The sequence below is a fragment of the Sinocyclocheilus rhinocerous genome, unplaced genomic scaffold (assembly GCF_001515625.1).
Source record: "Sinocyclocheilus rhinocerous isolate Xijiao unplaced genomic scaffold, SAMN03320098_v1.1 scaffold1101, whole genome shotgun sequence".
In the NCBI taxonomy this organism is placed as follows: Eukaryota; Metazoa; Chordata; class Actinopteri; order Cypriniformes; family Cyprinidae; genus Sinocyclocheilus; species Sinocyclocheilus rhinocerous.
The window spans coordinates 113,955-132,467 of record NW_015638359.1 but is presented as its reverse complement, the minus strand read 5'-3'; the positions used below and the strand labels follow the sequence as shown (position 1 = coordinate 132,467).

Genomic DNA, 18,513 nt, shown 5'->3' with positions numbered 1-18,513 from the left:
TTAAAAAGACAATCCACAGAGTCATTCAATATATATATACTATATATATATATATATATATATATATATATATATATATATATATATATATATATATATTATATAGTGCTCATTAATCAATATTTGTATAATAATTAAATGGCAAAAATGCTGCAGTTGACCAGTCAGAATCAAGTATTCCAGAGAAGCATATAATATTTTTTTTCTTATGTAAGTCAGATTACATTCCCTTGTGAAAAAGTAGTTCACTTTAGCCTATTTTTCAACCTTACTTCATTGTGAGTCTACATTGCGAGTAAATCACTGGCATATGCAACTATTATGTTCGAAGCTAAGAATAAGTTTAGCAGAGATATGCGTGTTGTGTTCTATGACCCTTTTAGAGCGCCTACATACTAGAATGCTCTGACAGCGCTTCCGAAGGTGTTTTTGTTTATGAGGGCATGTAAATAAAGCGAGACTACAGTGAGTTGGACCGCAGAAAATTGTGTTTACAGTACAGTGACACTACTATAGTATGAATGTGAGAGGGTTCTCTGTGGCTGCGTCCGAAAAATAGAAAACAGTACTGCATATGATGGAGGAAAGGCAACAAGGCATATTCAAATCCGATGCTTGTGTCACATCCTGTCTGCTGAGACTGCTAGGGAAACAAGGAAGATGCATGCGCATTTGCGTTATTTTAACAATATTTATAGTTTTATCTAAGGTAGAAGGTGACAAGCAAAAGTGGACATGTCCACATTCAAGCATTTCATACGATGAGCTTAATCAGCTTGCCCTTTTAATCAGCTTGCAAATTTAGTTCACAAATAACTGACAATTATACATGATTTTCATTTACAATAATCGATACTAAATTCGTCATTAGTAACTTTTTTCATGTCATCAGTCACGCGTGCACTCACACTCTGAGAATCACCTGTTCCTGGCCCATTTTTAGTCAGATATAAAGGCCTGGTTTAACAGACAGGGCTTATGTTAAGCAAATCTAAGGCCATAGTTCAGTTAGGAGATTTAACTATCTTTTATAAACGTACCTTAAAAAAAAAAAAAACCTTACTGGTGTGCATCTTGAGACAAATCAATGGCACTGACATATTTTAAGATAAAACAGCCCAGACATGCATTTTAGTCTGGGACTAGGCTTAAGCCTTGTCTGTGAAACCCAGGGAAAGACTCGCTTTGACCAAATCATTTGAATCAATCTGTTGTTGACTCGAGAACAGCTGTAATCTGATCAGTCCAAATCCACTAATGAATCATTCAGTGCATCTTGTGAACTGATTCAACAGATTAATTAAAAAGAATCAGCTCGTTCACGAATCGGACATTGCTATCACGCCTCGGAGCGGGTGACAATTTCTCCAGTTAAAAAAAAAATAATGTGTAAAATAATGTGGAACGACATGCTTTTATGAAATGCAGTAGAGTAAAAAAATATGATATTATGCTTTGGAAGGTAGTGAAATAAAAGGGAAAGTTTGCCAACATAAAAATACAGTAAAAAATACTTTGTTACCGTCCACCACTGAAGGCAGCATAGATGTATCCTTCGCAGCCTATGATATCCCACAATCCTTTATGATCCATTCTATGACAGTTAAGCTAAAAATAAAGATGGCAACTCAAAGTTGCAATTGGTGGTTTGCATTGCATTTTGTGTGTAAATGTACATTTTTGACCAATTTTTTCCATGTCATTTCAAGCAAGAAAATAGTATTGTAGCAATTAAACATTAATTTAGTTATCACAAAGCTCTCTCTGTTTTGTTGTAGATCATTAAACCATTATGTCGCCTCAGACATCTGTCTACAATCGGTTCCGGGAGGTACTTTTGTGTGCAAATGCTGCCTGCAAAATCATTGCCTAAGCTTTTGGATGCAGCCTCTGTCTCTACTCTCACACATGCACACATTAAGATAGAAAGCGAGAGAGTCTTACTTTCATTTTTTTCCCTGACAGAATGATGGAATTTGTTTGATAGTATTCATTATTGCAGCCTTTCCTGTAACATAAAGCATGTAAGACCAAGCACCCGTGCAAGTGCCAATTCCATTTCATCTTTTGATTTCAGCAAATCAGTTCAAGCGAATGCATACAATGTGAATAATATTCATGAGCCCAACAGTATGTCAGAATTTATCATGTTTAATAGTAGTAGTAGTCTTTTTGTACATAGACATTGAACAACCAATCATTTTTAAGGGTCAGATCACAAAAAAAACTAACAAAAAAACTAAACACACAAAGACAGTGGTTTAAGCTCTGCACACTACAAAGGTAGTCTGTGGTCACCGAATATGAAAAGCATTGTTTACAATGACTGACTCTAGTGTTATATTTTGTCTAGTGCTTCATAACTAGTGTTTTCACCTGACACAGCGCTGTTTAACAATAACATTAATTACAGCATTCATCATGTCTTCTGAAGCACATGGCCAGACACTACATTTAAAAAACAGCAACAATATTACAGCAAGCGTCTCTCATAGAGTTGAATGCTTTGCCCTTTTCAGCTACTTTATTCTATTCTTTGTTTTCACAGGAATTACATTGGAACTGACAGTCTGACAAGGACTGCTGTCCAATTGTCCATGTACAGCACAGACTGTAGATGTTTTTTTTGGCAGTTTCTCTGTCTTTTTTGTCTTGTTTCCTCTAAGTCTTTGTTAGGATTAAGGATTTTGACTTTGCTAGCAAACCGCTTCAGCTTTAACCGGATGCTGATGTGTATAGGCTAGTCTCACAGAGCCAGCCTTGTGGTCAGCATAAAGTCTGATCCACTTTACAGCATATTCTGCTCAACAACCAGCCTATTCCAAACAGGAATGCACCGTCTGAATGACATAAATGACTAATCACCGTCTGTTTATTTGTTGTTTCATTTAACAAAAGCTTTTATTTTTATAATGTGAAGTATAGTCAGAAGTAACACAATATAAGTAATGTTACCATACTAAATTCTTGAAAGCATTATTTGCAGTAAGTTTGTTTGTTTGTTTGTTCGCTAATTGATTGATTGATTGACTCACTCACTCACTCACTCACTCATCTTTGTCATTTATTCTTTTCATCTGTCTGTCTGTCTGTCTATCTGTCTGTTTGTGTATGTGTTTAAGTGCAAAAAAGCAAGTTAGTTTTCTAGTTACATTTATTTCGGAATTGTATAAGTACATTTATTTATATATGTATTTATTTATTTCAGTTCAGCACCAAATACCTTCAAATACAGGTTTGTTTGTTTGTTTATTTGTTTGTTACTTTCATAGCTGCAAAACGATAATTAGTCTGTATAGGACTTTGTGTAAGTAGTTTTTTATTAGTTTGTTTGCTTGTTTGTTCATTCATTCCTTTTCTTGATCATTCATTTTGCACTTTCATAAGTGCAATAAAGCTAGTTAGTTTGTATAGGGATTTTATAAGTACATTCATTGATATATTTATTTACTTCAGTTCTGAGCCAAATACCTACATTCATTTATTAGTTCATTTGTTTGATTGTTTGTTTTTAAGTGCAAAAACTTTTTCATTCGTTAATTTGTTCGTTCGTTCATTCATTCATTCATTCATTCACTCCACATCAAGTTTGTTTAATTAAGTGCAAAAAAGCTGTTTAGCCTGTGTAGGGTATCGTTTAAGTTTATTTATTTATGTATGAATTAATGAATGAATGAAAGCACAAACAATGCTAGTTAGTTTGTATAGGAATTGAATAGCAAAGTATATTATATTTGTTTACTTTTAAATGCAAAAAAGCAACATATTTATATTTTATTTATTTGAAAAAAAGCTTGTCTGTTTGTAGAGGCCTTTGTGTTTGTTTCATTTATTTATTTTATTTACTTCAGATCTGAGCTCGCCATTTTCAGAAAGCACAGGCCGTTTTGTATGCGATAAGCATCAGAGGTTGAGTAAATGTGGGTGTGCCATGTGAATCTGATACTACATACAGGCAGGCTTTATATCTCACAGACCAATGATCATGTTTCTGTCTCTTTCCTTTTCTCCATTAAAACACAACCAGCACTGGAGATCGGAGTGCTTTACACCATGAATAGTATCATTTTGTGGATTTTTCAACCCCATCGCTGCAGTATTACACTATCATACACTTCTCAAGTGACTATTTAACCATTATCACACAGTCGTTTCTGTGTAGCCACACGCTGTCTCATTAGCATTAACATGTTGATCTCAGCCCCTTTAAGCTCTGCTGTTGGATCTCCACGCGAGTGAGCAGTGCTACAATGGTACGTGACAAAGGGATTTGTGAATGATGGCTTCTAATAGGAGAGCCCATTAGGCGTGTGCTGTGGTCTCCTGGCGGTAATGATGAGGAGGCTTGCTGGGGGTTCATCTCATGATCCCTCTTAGTCTCCATTAACATGATGTCCCATAGCCTGTCTTAACACGAAGTCTACTCTGAGTTCCAAACATTGACGTACATGGAGAGCTGGTATTTTTTCCCATTATTGTAGAGATGTGGTGGTATCCGGTACGTATGTTTGTTTTACGCTGTTTAAACAATATTCAGAAATATATTTTTGTATATGGATGCCCTGAAAAAAAGATATGCACTTTACGCTTAGATATTTGAAAGATGTTGCGGTGCATTTTGAAAATAGACAAGAATGTATTTCATGAATTTTGTGCTTACTTCTCCATTTATTGTATGGAAGAGCACGATGTTTTTCTGAGTCTATTTTTCACGTTATTTATTTATTTTATTATTATTATTATTTTTTTTTTATCCTGTTGAGTGTAGCAGCTCAAAAACACCAGAAGACAAAAATACTCATAGTATAGGCATCACTCAAAAAAGTGGTGCGGGCTACATCATATTCTTCTCTCATGAATATTAATTAGGTTATGCACAAATGTCCCAAAAAAAAAATCCACACAATAACATCAACAGTACACTGAGTTGCTTTTTTTTTTTTTTTTGACAAAAATTAGTTATTTGAGGGTACAGTCAATCCTGTTGACCAACTTGCTTTGAGTATGAGGAGTCCATCATTCTAATCTGCAAAAATTAGATTTAATAAACCAAAGTAGCAGATGCATGTGAGTGGATGTATATCAGCAGCCGGGACACATTTGTGATGGAGAGCCAGGACAAGCAATAGATAGCATTTTTCAGAAAGAAAACTGAAAGAACAGAAAGATAATTGCCTTCCTTTTTCAGTGACTGACGACAATCACAGTGAATCCTCTGCAGAACATGCACAAAATGCAGTTTACAGCACTTGATAACCACTCATCAGTAGGGGTTAGAAATTTTTATTTCACCTCCATGGTGGCGTTGCTGGAGGGAGGAGCCAAGGCATGATGGGAACACTTGATGGGACAACTGGAAGTGACGACGGCAATGGGGTTGGAGCCCATGGTACAGACAGAGAGCCAAGGAAGTGGAGTGATATCGAGGGTCAGAGCCATTTAGCGATGATCGCCAGAGATGTAGGTTGAGATCTAGAGGCCAGAGGGTGAGCTGGAGCGGCCGAGGAAGGAGGTAGAGCCTGAGGGATGGCGAGGCGGGCCATAGCCGAAGGGGTGGAGGGCCGGAGAGCAGCGGACGGCCCGCAAGTCCGCAGCAGAGGCATGGCAAAGTGTGACCGAGGTGGAGCCAATTGACCGAGGGAGTCCGGCGAGGTCAAATGGCCGATGGTTCATGCCAGAATCGAAGGTGGGAGGAGTGCAGGCGCAGGAGTCTAGATGGCAGGACGAGGTGGAGCGGAGCAATCCGAGGCTGGAGTCGGAGCCATGGGCTCCTCAGGTCCAGGAGACGAAGACTTCCGGCAGGCCCAAGATGGAACCCCACCACTGAGAGGAGGTGACATAGAGGGACTGACGGGGGATGAAGATGACTGGACAGCAAGAGTGGCTGAGCACTGAGGAGAATGAAGAAATGTACAAAATCCAAACAAAAATAAAAAGTCTGTTAAAGCAGCTTGGAGAAGAGGTGGGAGAGGGAGGCTGGGCGGGACCAGCGAATCAGACAGATGAACAGAATTATGCAGCCTAAGGGGAAGCAAAGTCTTTAACTCTCCTAAGTGAAAAACAGTGTCCTAGTCCAGTAAACACTCACTCTCAGTGGCGGGAAGGTGGAAAGGGCTCTTGAATTCCACGAGAATTCCCTCCGACACGTGCGGCATTGCCGGCTCACACACCTGGTCAGGCATGGTGATTGGCTCAGGCTCAGGGCAATGTCAGTCGCTGCTTCTCGCGATGGCTCTTCCGTTGCAGTGGGCTCAGTCAGACACTCCGTGCAGTGGGGTGGTGACTGGCTGGGCACTGGGTCTGGTAACATCTTCAACGGTGAAGGCTGATTGCTTGGTTGCTCGATCCAGTTTAGTGCCACTTACGTTATTTCCCTACTATGTCATATGCGAATCAGTGGGCGGGGCTACATAATTAGGCATTGATATTCTTCTGTGGAGGCGGTGTTTAACCTATCTACTACATCATAGGTAGACACATGCCAGGATCTGGCTTTCGCTGGGCCTGGTGTCAATAAAAGTTTTTATTTCAGAACGACATGTTTATTGCTTGGTTGCTCGATCTGGTTTAGCGCCACTTATGTTATTTCCCTATACTATGTCATGCGTGAATCAGAGGGCGGGGCTACAGAATTAGGCATTGATATTCTTCTGTGGAGGCGGTGTTTAACCTATCTACTACATCATAGGTAGACACATGCCAGGATCTGGCTTTCGCTGGGCCTGGTGTCAATAAAAGTTTTTATTTCAGTAACAAGGACATTTTCAGTTCTGAAACTTACATGATATTCTTTTAGTACGATGATCTCTTATATATCAAAAGCTCAAGTAAAAGTTGATTTCTCAATTCATGACCCCTTTAATAAATCCACATAAGGTAAATCCAAACAGAGAGAAGGCTGGTGACACATGTAACATTGACGAGACCAACAGCAATGAACAGAAAGAGAGCAACTTAAATACACAAGAAGACAAGACTAATTAATGGTACACAACTGAACGGAATGACACAATTAACTCAAAGAACAGAAATGGTGCAAAAGGAAAACAAATTCCAATCAGAATGATACGGTGACAAAGAGTAAGTATCAATGACATTTAATAAATAACTTTATACAATATTTTATTTTATTTTATTCAATTTATTCATTTCATTTTATTTTACAGTAGTATCAACAAGGTCACTAATTGTTAGCTAAAATATTACAACTTTCTTCAATAGTTACCCTTCTGGTGCACCATGTGCAGAAAAATTGAAAAATTATGCAGATTTTGTGTTTGTGTTTATGCAGAGCAGGAAAAAAAAAAACACACTTTGTCAAATTGTCTGATCTGACTGATGATTCTATTGTCACAAATGTGTGCTACGGGCTCTGTTGTGTCATGCCAATGATGAGGCATTCAGATACATTATTTTCAGAGCATTTTTAATTAGTGCTACAGTAAATTTCAATATCCTTTTCTTTCTAGTTGTCTCGAAGTTCTTCAAAAGTTAAAATAGGCCTAACAAACAACCATAACTAAAACAAAAGAGTACAAAAGAGTGGAAAATCAGCAAAATGGTGCCTGCGAGTGCAAGACTGCAAATAATATCAATAATAAAACATGTTTTGTTTCCTGAAAGCTTGCTGAAAAATGATTTGGAGTCCCCAAGTCGCATTTGTGTTTGTTTTGAACGCATTTTTAGTTCATGGAAAAAAAATGCATTCTGAGGGCCTGTGCTATCTGTTCTGAAAAATTCTAGATTGTGGCGCAGAGAAACAGAACCTTTGGCACTATGTGCTTAGTGAATTGGGACACAAATGCTGGTGGCGTTGTTTTTTAATGTATATTTCCACGCACACATACAGTGAGTCATGCGATAATCAATGAGGTGGTCTTGCATGATTCCCCCTGCAAACGTGAAACATGACCACCTGCTGGGATTTCGCCCTCAGCCAAAATCCCTACACTGCCGAAGGACTTGTTTATTTTTCCTCTGGTGGAACTGTTTTTACGAAACACGTTTCACAATTACCTTGTGCCCAGGGATAAGGCTAAATGGAAAGCCATGGGCAGGCAGGCACAACTCCAGCTAAATATAGCGCAAATGATTATCTGTGCGGAGAGGGAGCTTGGGCTCGGATAGACTTGGAGGAAGGCAGCTGCTCGATTAGAGGAAGAAACAGCCTCCTCCGAGGTTATGAAAATAAGACAAAAACTACAACGAAAACACATACATCCTTACTGATATTTGGAAGCCTACTCTGTATTTAAAGGCATGAGAGGTCAGTTGTTTATTCTTTTTTTTTCTTTCTAGTAACTACTGAGGATGTTTACAGTTAGGGCAACAACTGTTTTAATCATCGATTAATCTTGATTTTTGGATATCGTCAATGTTATCTTCAATCAATGTGCAATTTAAAATCAATGCAGGGTTCAACAAGAGTAGCTGTTGCTTGTTATTTTGGCTCTATTGTTGCAAATTCTTCTGATTTGTTATCAATATAATACCAAGATAATGTTACCAATAACCTTTATATGTGAGCTGGCTAACATAGCTGAGGTTTTTCAAAATAAGGCTGCAAATAAGACTTTTGATGGTCAAGTAAGAATGTCAGAAACTACAAACCAACTGGTCATGTTTTGCCATTGTTAAATTATATTTTCATTATATGCCATTATTTTCCAGCAGATCAAATTTATATTATTATTATTATTATGTAATAAATTAAAATACAAATAAATGTGGTCCAGCAAGAAGAACGAACCTTAATGTTGTAATTGGATTAGCATTTAATCAAAAAATATTCTTATTTTAATAATAATAATAATAATAATAATAATAATAATAATAAATCAAACTGTTTTACAAATTAAAAGATCTCAGTGCTGTTAAACTAAATATTAGCACTCTTAAAAGACTAAACCAGTTTAGAAGATCGGTGCTATTAAATACAATATAAATTATTGCATTACATACAGGAGGATTTCACTTGTGGTTATTTTAAAGCCTGAATTTGATTTTGAACAATGAATATTGTTTTAACCAAAACTACTTTTTGATGCACTTCATTTGACCCTACTAATCCATAAGACCCAACTAATCTGCAATGAAATTTGTTGATTATTTCCATCATCAGTTTTTAGCAGGTTCATTTATTAGTCTAGTTGCTGTGGTCCTATTTACAATATCAAGCTGGATGTTGCACATGTGACTAAGAAAAGCCTCTTATACTAAAAGTTTTTCCCTCTCTCCACTTAAATGCCATTAAACCTCTCTTTTATGAAGCGATCTCTCTTATCTGACCAACATTGTGCCTATTACAGGGAACCTACATCTCTAATGGTTATCAACCGCAGCCCATCTGCTGCCTGGAACCAAAATAAATGAGAAATAATGGACTTTTCAAATGCTGTGCTGTTCATTATGAGTGCTTTTAGCGTGACCTATTTGAAGGAATTGCTGTAAGTTAGTGCAGAACTTTTTAGCCGAGAACAAAATCATGAGCTGTGGCAAGAGCACTACATTTATCGCGCAGTTTATGAAGAAAATCGCTCCGAGAGCAACACCATTTGCCACTTACAAAGCAGCAGTGCATATAAAAAAAATTACCTTCAAAAATACTCCTTTATCAAGCTATTTACACATGATCTGTCCACTTTGTCAGATGAGCTTTTCCCACTATGCAGTTTTAATTCAAAGTTTAGAACTGCCGAGTGAACTAAAATAATGCAATCCTAAAATATAATGCTAGAATGTAATCCTAATCGACATGTCTTGGCTTGAAAACTATTATTATATTATATTATATTCTATTGTATTTTATTACATTACATTACATTACATATATCATTGCTAACAGGTTTTGAGATTTCACTTTGTAAATTTGTATACCCTGAGTTAGTTTTTATTTGCATAATTAGTCAGTAACATTGATCAGATAATTGGATGATACACAACCTAGATTTAATAACAACTTGCTCAACTTGCTGCAAAACTGCTGTAAATCCACTCTGGCTGGTTTAAGTTTGCTGTGTGTCTGTCTGTCAGTCCATCTGTCTGTCTGTTAAAGCTAAAATAAAACTCCAAGTAAGCTGAGAAGCAACATCTATCTTTTCAAGTGCTATCAGCAAATCAAATTTTCCATGTACAATATTCCAGTGTTATGTACAGCCGTACTTCTGATTTCTTTTAAAGGCAGTGCACTGACATCAGGGCACACATGCGAACGCTGCCATCCAGAAACACAGTCCTCACACACCCTCATTTCCACCCAACTGTGCAGTATTGACCCAGCCTCTAATGGACTAGTTTGGAGGGAGGACCACGTCTCCACGGAACACTTAGAGAAAAACCGAACTCCGCGCACAAGTCACAGCGGAGCAGCTCAGCTGAGGCCTGACATGTGGGTGGGCACGATAAAGCCGGGAATATCTAAGTCAAGCTGGGATCATTATCCCAGCTTAATGCACACTCTGTTTGGCTTGGTGTGCTCCCACTTTTATTTCCTTCGAGAGGCTTGAGTGCCGTGTTTACTCGCCAATTACCGCTGCTCCCTATCGTTAGACGATGGATCCTCTCAATTATGTATTTTCTCTCATTTCATAAAGGGAGAAATGTAAATGGCGTGTGCCTGGATGCATATCGTATGCTGCTTAAAGCACAGTCTCCTCGAATCAAACCAGTTTGGCATCCGAAATCACAAACTGAGCCCACGTTCAGTCGTTCGGCAACCCCCACTGAGAGTGTTCGTGCGATATCCAGACTACAGCAGTTGGGCGTGAGCACATGTTCCAGCATGTTAGATTTAGCGTTGTCGAGTGGGCTGAACGCAGCTTAGAGACCCCGTGAAATCAAAATTTGAATTTAGTCTGTGTCTGTTAGCTTTGAGGCATTTATAAGCACTGAAAGTTGATTAAAATTAACTTTACCAGATATCCACTTTTAAAATGGACAGTATCTTACTGGAAAACAGACAAAATATATGGATCTTTTACATCTATTTACAATATTCTTTTTTACATCTTGTACTCTGTATTTACAAAAGTTTGTTCTTTAGATTGAAAGTGATTCTCCTTGTATTACCACCTGCCTTTGACAAAGTCGTCAATAGATCTGTATGCTTGTCAAATCTGGAGTCTTTCCAAGCAAAATAAAATGCGTTTTTATACTTTTATGTTGTTTTTTTTGTTTATTTTATAAATTGCGATAATTTTGTATTTGCAGTTAATCTACAATGCAAAATATTGTTTTTAAAACAGGGTTGGAATGTATTTTCAAGTTATTTTCTGGTCAGTACTTAATTTAAGGCTGGCATACACTTTAGGACTAAGATTTTTGCCCCAGTTTACAGTCTGGACGAGTCAACGCTAGTTGTAAAGTCAGAGACTTCTGCATATTTAATTTGAGTTTCTACATGACTTTTGTTGTGTTCTGAATGACCCGAAAGTCTGATAGTGTGTGATTCTCACTCATGTAGTGTTTAAGATGGTGGGTTTTGCTCTATGATGAAAGACATTCTGAAATTTGTTTCATTTGGCCAAATTGTGGCAAATACTATACAGTGTGCAACCAGCAGTAGATGCTAATGCTTCTGTGAAAGAAACTTTCACTTCAAAGCAAAAGAGAGGAACTAACAGGAAATAATGACCTTTGTCTTCAGAACAGCAATCTGTGGCAGCCGTTAATACGTAAGTGCTGTGGTTGGTAATGGAATGATCAGACGGCGCCGTAACACAACACGAGAATATTGGACGCAGCTCTTTGCTTCTCTGTCTTTTTAACCTCACGCTGGGGCTCAACAGAACGGGCGGATAACACAGAGTCACTGAGGACAGGCCAAAAGTGAGTCAGAGTCTTTATAAAGAGACGCCTGTTCTCCCCAGGCAGCTGGGCTCATTCTGACGATGCGCTGAGGAGAGAACGGCCATGTACATAGACAATAATCTGTGCCCTGTGTCATACACGGGGGGGGCTTTGTGATCTAAAGCCGGTGTGATGAGAGGATATTGCATTGTTAAGCTGAACTTCTGCTCTATCAGCTTTGGAGTCAGCATATATTCCTCCTGCAAGAGGCATATACATCTTTGACGCATAAGATCAATGATGGCACACGTTTTAGATTATGCAACATGATTGTGTTTTCCCCCAAGGTGCAAACCAGAATAGAGTGTTTTATCAAATATAGGTAATTTTATTTCCTGGGTTCATTTTTATTAAAACTAAGTTAATAAGATTTCCCTTTTTCTGTTATATGAAGGTCGCATTAAAACTGTTGAGTATTTTTTTACCATGTTGTAATCATTTATTTTTGTTACTTTCAAGTGCCTTATATTTATATATTAAATATATTATAGCATATTACATTTAATTGTTTTACCCTTGTCCCAGACCCAAGCTTCCATTATTAAAATATATTAATAAATGTTGTTTTAATGGCATAACAAGATGCTATGTCATTAAAACATTTTTTTCCCTTTGTTTTCAATATATTTTCTCTTAATAACGTGATGCTGTTCTTAAAACATTTTTCTTGCTACAAAATACATTTTCTCATAATAGTGAGAAGCTATGTTGTAAAAATTTATTTTTTTCTTGTTAAAACAATATATTTTCTCATAATAATGCTATTATAAGAAAATAACAATTATGAGAAAATATGTAACTTAAAGACATAACATCTCATTATTAAGGGAAAATATATTGTTTAAATGACAACATACTGTTATTATGACATAACTGAGTGGAAATGTATGTGGCAGCAATGTGCCACGATGCAGTTGTGACATAATTTCGTCCATGACAAACATTTTATAATTAACACAAATAGAAAGAGAATAGAAAGAGAATAAAGACAAATCAAACAAATTATAGAGTGCACTTAAAATACATTAAATAAAATTAGTCTTAGTTAAACATATAGAGCCTAGTCATTGGCTATTTCTATTCAAAAAAAAAAAGTTTATTGTCATTAACCTCACAGAATGCTATCAAACACAATACATTATTTGATATATGGTGGAAATTACATTTGTATGTTCAAAAAAAAAAAAAGACAATGCTCCTGTGACTCTATGTCTAATGGACATTGTAAGTAAACTAGTGAGAGTGTGGAAATCTGTTTTAAGATTATTTTTGTCCACAAGGCCAAAAGTGCCCATAGCTGAAGAAATGCCCAGTAATAGAAATAGTTATTCAAGGAACAAAATGTGCACACCATCGCGTCTGCACAAAATCATACAATATCTGAGTAAGAGGATTTCAGCTTGGCTTTCTTCCCAGTAAGGGACATACATGTCTAATTAAGAAGTTCTAATTAGGTTTGTGGAGTGGAGAGATCATCAGGGTGGGAAAACAAGAGATTAGGAGAGAGAGAGAGAGAGAGAGAGAGAGAGAGAGAGGGAGAATAAAAAGACAGAGAGAACAGCAAATCTTATTGCATATTTAGAAAAAAACTAAACAACTTAAGCCATAATTGCAAACCGCCACAAAAGCCCTTTTGTATACACAATAAAATATATACATACAATCAAATTTATAAAATATATACAATTTATCATTGCATTCAGACCAAACAGCATTTTGACAAAACTCCACATTTTAAAACAGTCTGGAAGCATTTGACAGCTCAAAATGAAATGGAAGTTGTGATGGGGGAGTGGAAGTTAAAGGAACAGTTCAGCCAAAAAAGGAAAATTTACTCAAAATGTACTCACCTCCTGTCAGGATCATGGACCTGTTTTGTTATGTTTTGCCCCTGTTTCTGTGTTCCCTGATTTGGTCATGCTCCTGTCCTTGTTTAGTTAATTAGTCATTCTGTGCACCTGTGTTTGGTAATTGTCCTGTGTTTATAAGTTCTTGTCTGTGCATTTCTCCTCTGTCGGGTCTACTTGTTGGATGTTGTGTGTTTCCTGTGTTCCTGTTGTGGATTACCTGTGATTCCTGGATTAAAGACTTTTGCTTGTACTCCACGTTTCTCTCTCATTCCTCCCACAGCGAATCGTGACAGAAGAACCGACCAAAAACAGTAACCTCCGTTTGTCTACCCTCCGTTTTGTTTTCCGGTTTTCTCTCAGTGTTTTTGTTTCCGTGGTGTGCCCTAATGGATCCCCTCCTTCGGCCCAAATTCCTCCCCCTCCTGCTGGAGCAGGGGGAGTGCTCGCTCGGGGACCATACCAGACTGTTCCCTCCGGCTCTGCCTTGGTCGGGCGTCGACCCGCCATCATCCTCAGGACTCCGCTCCTCCGGCTGCACCTCGTTGCTCCATCCCACCGGCTCTATTGGGCTACTTCCTCCCGCCAGCTCCACCTTGGTCCTCAGTCCCTCCGGCTCCGCCGCGGATCTCCGCCTCCGCCTTGGTCGCCAAAGCCCTCGGCTCCACCCTGGTCCCCCGGATCCTCGGCATCCCCATGGCTCGTTGGTTCTCCATCTCCGCCTCGGGCTCCTCCACCACCTGCTCCGCCGCTGTTATGTTTTGCCCCTGTTTCTGTTCCTGTGTTCCCTTATTTGGTCACGTTCCTGTCCTTGTTTAGTTAATTAGTCATTCTGTGAACCTGTGTTTGCTAATTGCCCTGTGTTTATAAGTTCTTGTCTGTGCATTTCTCCTCTGTTGTGTCTACTTGTTGAATGTTGTGTGTTTCCCGTGTTCCTGTTGTGGATTACCTGTGATTCCTGGATTAAATACTTTTGCCTGTACTCCTCGTTTCGCTCTCGTTCCTCCCACAGCGAATCGTGACACCTCCAGGCCATCCAATATGTAGATGAGTTTGTTTCGTCTTCAGAACAGATTTGGAGAAAATTAGCATCACATCACTTGCTCCCCAATGGATCCTCTGCAGTGAATGGGTGCCGTCAGAATGAGAGTTAAAGCAGCTGAGAAAAACATCACAATAATCCATAAGTAACTCTAGTCCATCAATTAATGTCATGATGGATTTGTTTCTTACAAACAAGCAATTTTTTACTTCACAAGACATTAGTTGATAGCCTGGAGTCGTGTGGATTACTTGTGGATTATTGTGATGTTTTTAATAGCTGTTTGGACTCTAATTCTGACGGCACCCATTCACTGCAGAGGATCCATTGGTGAGCAAGTGATGTAATGGTAAATTTCTCCAAATCTGTTCCGATTTTTGTATTAATGTAATACCGTAACATATATATTGTTTTGCATTGTGACATTATTTTCATGACAAATATTCATAATTTATAAATTGTCATTGGAAAATGCTGTTACATTTGAGTCAACAGATTTTTTGCCATTATGTTTAATAAGAATTGTCATGAAAACAGTGTCACAATGCAAAAAAATTAAAATCGTAATGGCCCTAAAATATGAGTCATATTTTTGAGTTTTCGTGAGATTCAAACACAAGCTCAACAAACACCAGCACAGTTTACTTAACTCCTACAGCATATTCACCCTGAAAGACGTAATTAAAATGGTGCAATCCACAGAAAAAAAGAAAAAAAACCTGTGCTGTTTTAAGCAGCATTTGTTTGTGCAGTGGCATTGATTTAGAGAATAAAAAATAACAGCTGTAACCACCAGCAATGCAAGAGGCAGACAACTGTAAAAGAAACACTTGAAATAATAACAAGGATTTGTCTTCAAAGAAAATGGAGCTAAATATATTGCCTATGGCAGCTATTATCAAGAGTGATGGTAGGAACGTTCAAACAGCGTGACACTTCTGGGTCGTTATTAATGTCCTCGCTCTTGCCGCATTCCATTTTCTTTTTCATTCCATTTGTTTTGTGATTTGAAAAAAAAGGGGGGCACTGTCTAGCTCTTGTTTTTGTTCTGGAAATGCATTGGCCTTCTTGTCCCAAGAGGCGAAAAATCCAGACAGACATGCTTTGTGTCTCGTGTAAATGTCCCTCCTCCCTTTCTCCTTTCACAGGTGAATGGAGCTCCAAAATCTGCAGTGCTGTCAGTCCTGGCTCTGAGACCCAGATACTCTCATGTTCCTGGGCCAATGCATCGAGTCTCTGCTCTCTGCTAGCCTGTCCACATGTAGCAGCCCGAGTCTACAGCTATCCGCCAGTGGAGCCTCCATGAGCATCTCCAGCCATTTCACGCTTCTCAGATAGAGGTACACTGCAGTGAGATGTTCAAGGAATAACACACCCAAAATGATCTTATCATTTACTCACAAAACTGTATGACTTGAACAACAGGAGATATTTGGCAGGATGTTTGCACTACTCTTTTAAATTGAAAGTGAATGGAGACCATTGGTACTGTCAAGTACCAAAAAGCACAATAAAAATACATTATCGGTCAAAGGTTTGGAATAATTAAAATGTTTAAATTTTTTGAAAGAAGCCTCTCAAAATAGAGTAAAAACAGCAATACTGTGAGATATTATTACAATTTACAATAACTGTCTTCTATTTTAATACATTTTAAAATATAATTTATTCCTGTAACGGAAAGCTTAATTTGTTCAGTGTCACACAATCCTTCAAAATAATAATCAAATAAATGCAGCCTTGCTGAGCATAAGAGGCTACTTTCAAAAACATTTATAAAAAAAAAAAAATCTCAATTATTCCAAACCTGTAGTGTACCTTTAAAGCAGTTCATATTTCTTAGGCACTATATTTTAACTTATTTGAAACTAAACGACCAATATTTAAAAAATATGCCTTTGCGCTTATATTTGAATATACACAATATAAATTAGATTTGAAAGCTGCACTTTAGATTATTAGTGTGAATAATTGAATTTTCAGTCTTTTTCTCTAACAAATCCATCAAATGGTGTCAGAAGACATTCAAATATAACGCATGAATCATGGGGATCACTTCTATTGTCCTTTTGTCATTTTTGACAGTCCCTGGTAGCCACTCACTTTCAATGTAGACAAAGTTAGATGAACTTGGACGAAGAGCAACTTGGACATTCTTTATTTTGTGGTCTGTGGAAGAAAGAAAGTCATGTGGGTTTGGAAAGACAAGAATGTATTTTAATTTGTGGGTGAGATATTCCACATTGTCCTAGATATGGAATTTCACACCTAAAATGACAAAGCAGCACAGATGTTGATGTTGGCAGCCGTCATGCCCTAACTTGATGAGACTCTGAGTGAGGTATATTTCTGAACAATCTGTGAGACATTTAGGTTTTATTCAGGCAAACAACAAAATGAGATTTATTTATTTATTTTCTGTCTCTCTCTTTGACTCAAATGCGTGTACTTGTTTATAGTATGAATGAACATTGGGGTACGTTTTTTTTTTTTCTTCAGTAGTCACACATTAAAATGATCAAAAGTGACAGTTAATAAGTGACATTTATAATGTTATAAAATATTTCTATGTCAAATAAATGCTGTTCTTTTGAACATTATATTCATAAAAGAATCCTGAAAAAAATCCTGAGCAAATATTTTCAACAGTAATCAGAAGTATATATATATATCAGAGTTTACACAAATATATGCCATTAGAGTTTACTTTTTATTTATTTATTTAGTTTTGCTGTCATAGTCTCATAAGAAAAAAAAAAGTAAACAGACCACCGTTGCTGGCTGTCTAGCGTGTGTGAAAAAGCTACATCTAGCACAGCAAAGTCACAGCTATGGTCAGAGGTCAACTAAAAGGAAAAAATTAAATACAGAAGAAGTATGCATGTTCCTTCTGGAAAACAGGCCTGCCACGATCTAGCGCATGCCCTTCCTGGCCTAATTCAAGGTGAAGGGTTCTTTAAAGGGGACATATGATGCGATTTCAAGTTTTCCTTTCTCTTTGGAGTGTTACAAGCTGATTGTGCATAGATAAGATCCCTGAAGTTGCAAAGACTAAAGTCTCAAAACCAAAGAGATATTCTTTATCAAAGTTAAGACTCTGCCACGCCCCCCTAAAACGGCTCATTCTAACACGCCCCCACATATCTACCCCACTATGTGGAAATATTTGCATAATGCGCCCAAATGATCACGCAAAGAAAGAAGGCGTGGTTTCACTAACCACAGTTTTAGTGTTGAAGCAGCATGTCAGGGAGACGCTGTGTGTTTCAGTGCGAAAGCAAAAGCACTTTATTTGGCCTTCCAGAAGTAGATGCAATTAGGAATCATTGGTTAAGATTTATTTACAACAGAACAGCACAACCCAGATGTTCGAATTTGTGCAACGCATTTTATGGACGACAGTTTTTTTTTAACCTAGAAGAGTACAAGGCTGGCTGTGCACAAAGGCTATTTCTAAAAAAAAGGGAAAAAAAGGGTAAATTCCGACTTTGCTATGACAATCTGGCGCTTCAGAATCAGCTACTGTTTTGTTATTAGTTTAAGTATTTGCTACCGACTGTTCAAATGCGGAGTTTTGCGCAGCGCAGAGTAACGCGTCGTGTGTGTGTGTGTGTGTGTGAGAGAGAGAGAGAGACAGGGTCACATCACAGTGGAGTCAGCTGTCTTAACCGTGGCTTGTGTACTGCAAACACATACCAGCTTCATCACTGTGTCTGTCACGCGACTCTGTTCCCCTTTCAGGCTCTGTCTTTACATTTACTTTGAAAGCTGAAGCTC

At 37.8% G+C, this 18,513-nt stretch overlaps 1 protein-coding gene across 2 annotated transcripts in view; it reads left to right on the top strand.

The window, feature by feature from the left end:
- The window catches only part of LOC107749640 (leucine-rich repeat and fibronectin type III domain-containing protein 1-like protein), a 74,897-nt gene that overhangs the window by 35,524 nt on the left and 20,860 nt on the right, over positions 1-18,513 (top strand). Inside the window, exons 1-2 of one of the 2 annotated variants that reach the window (XM_016564798.1) lie at positions 8,148-8,266; positions 15,885-16,076. The gene's annotated coding sequence lies outside the window, so the exon portion shown is untranslated. Of the gene's footprint in view, positions 1-8,147; positions 8,267-15,884; positions 16,077-18,513 lie in introns of those variants that run through there. The other variant, XM_016564797.1, reaches the window with a different exon arrangement.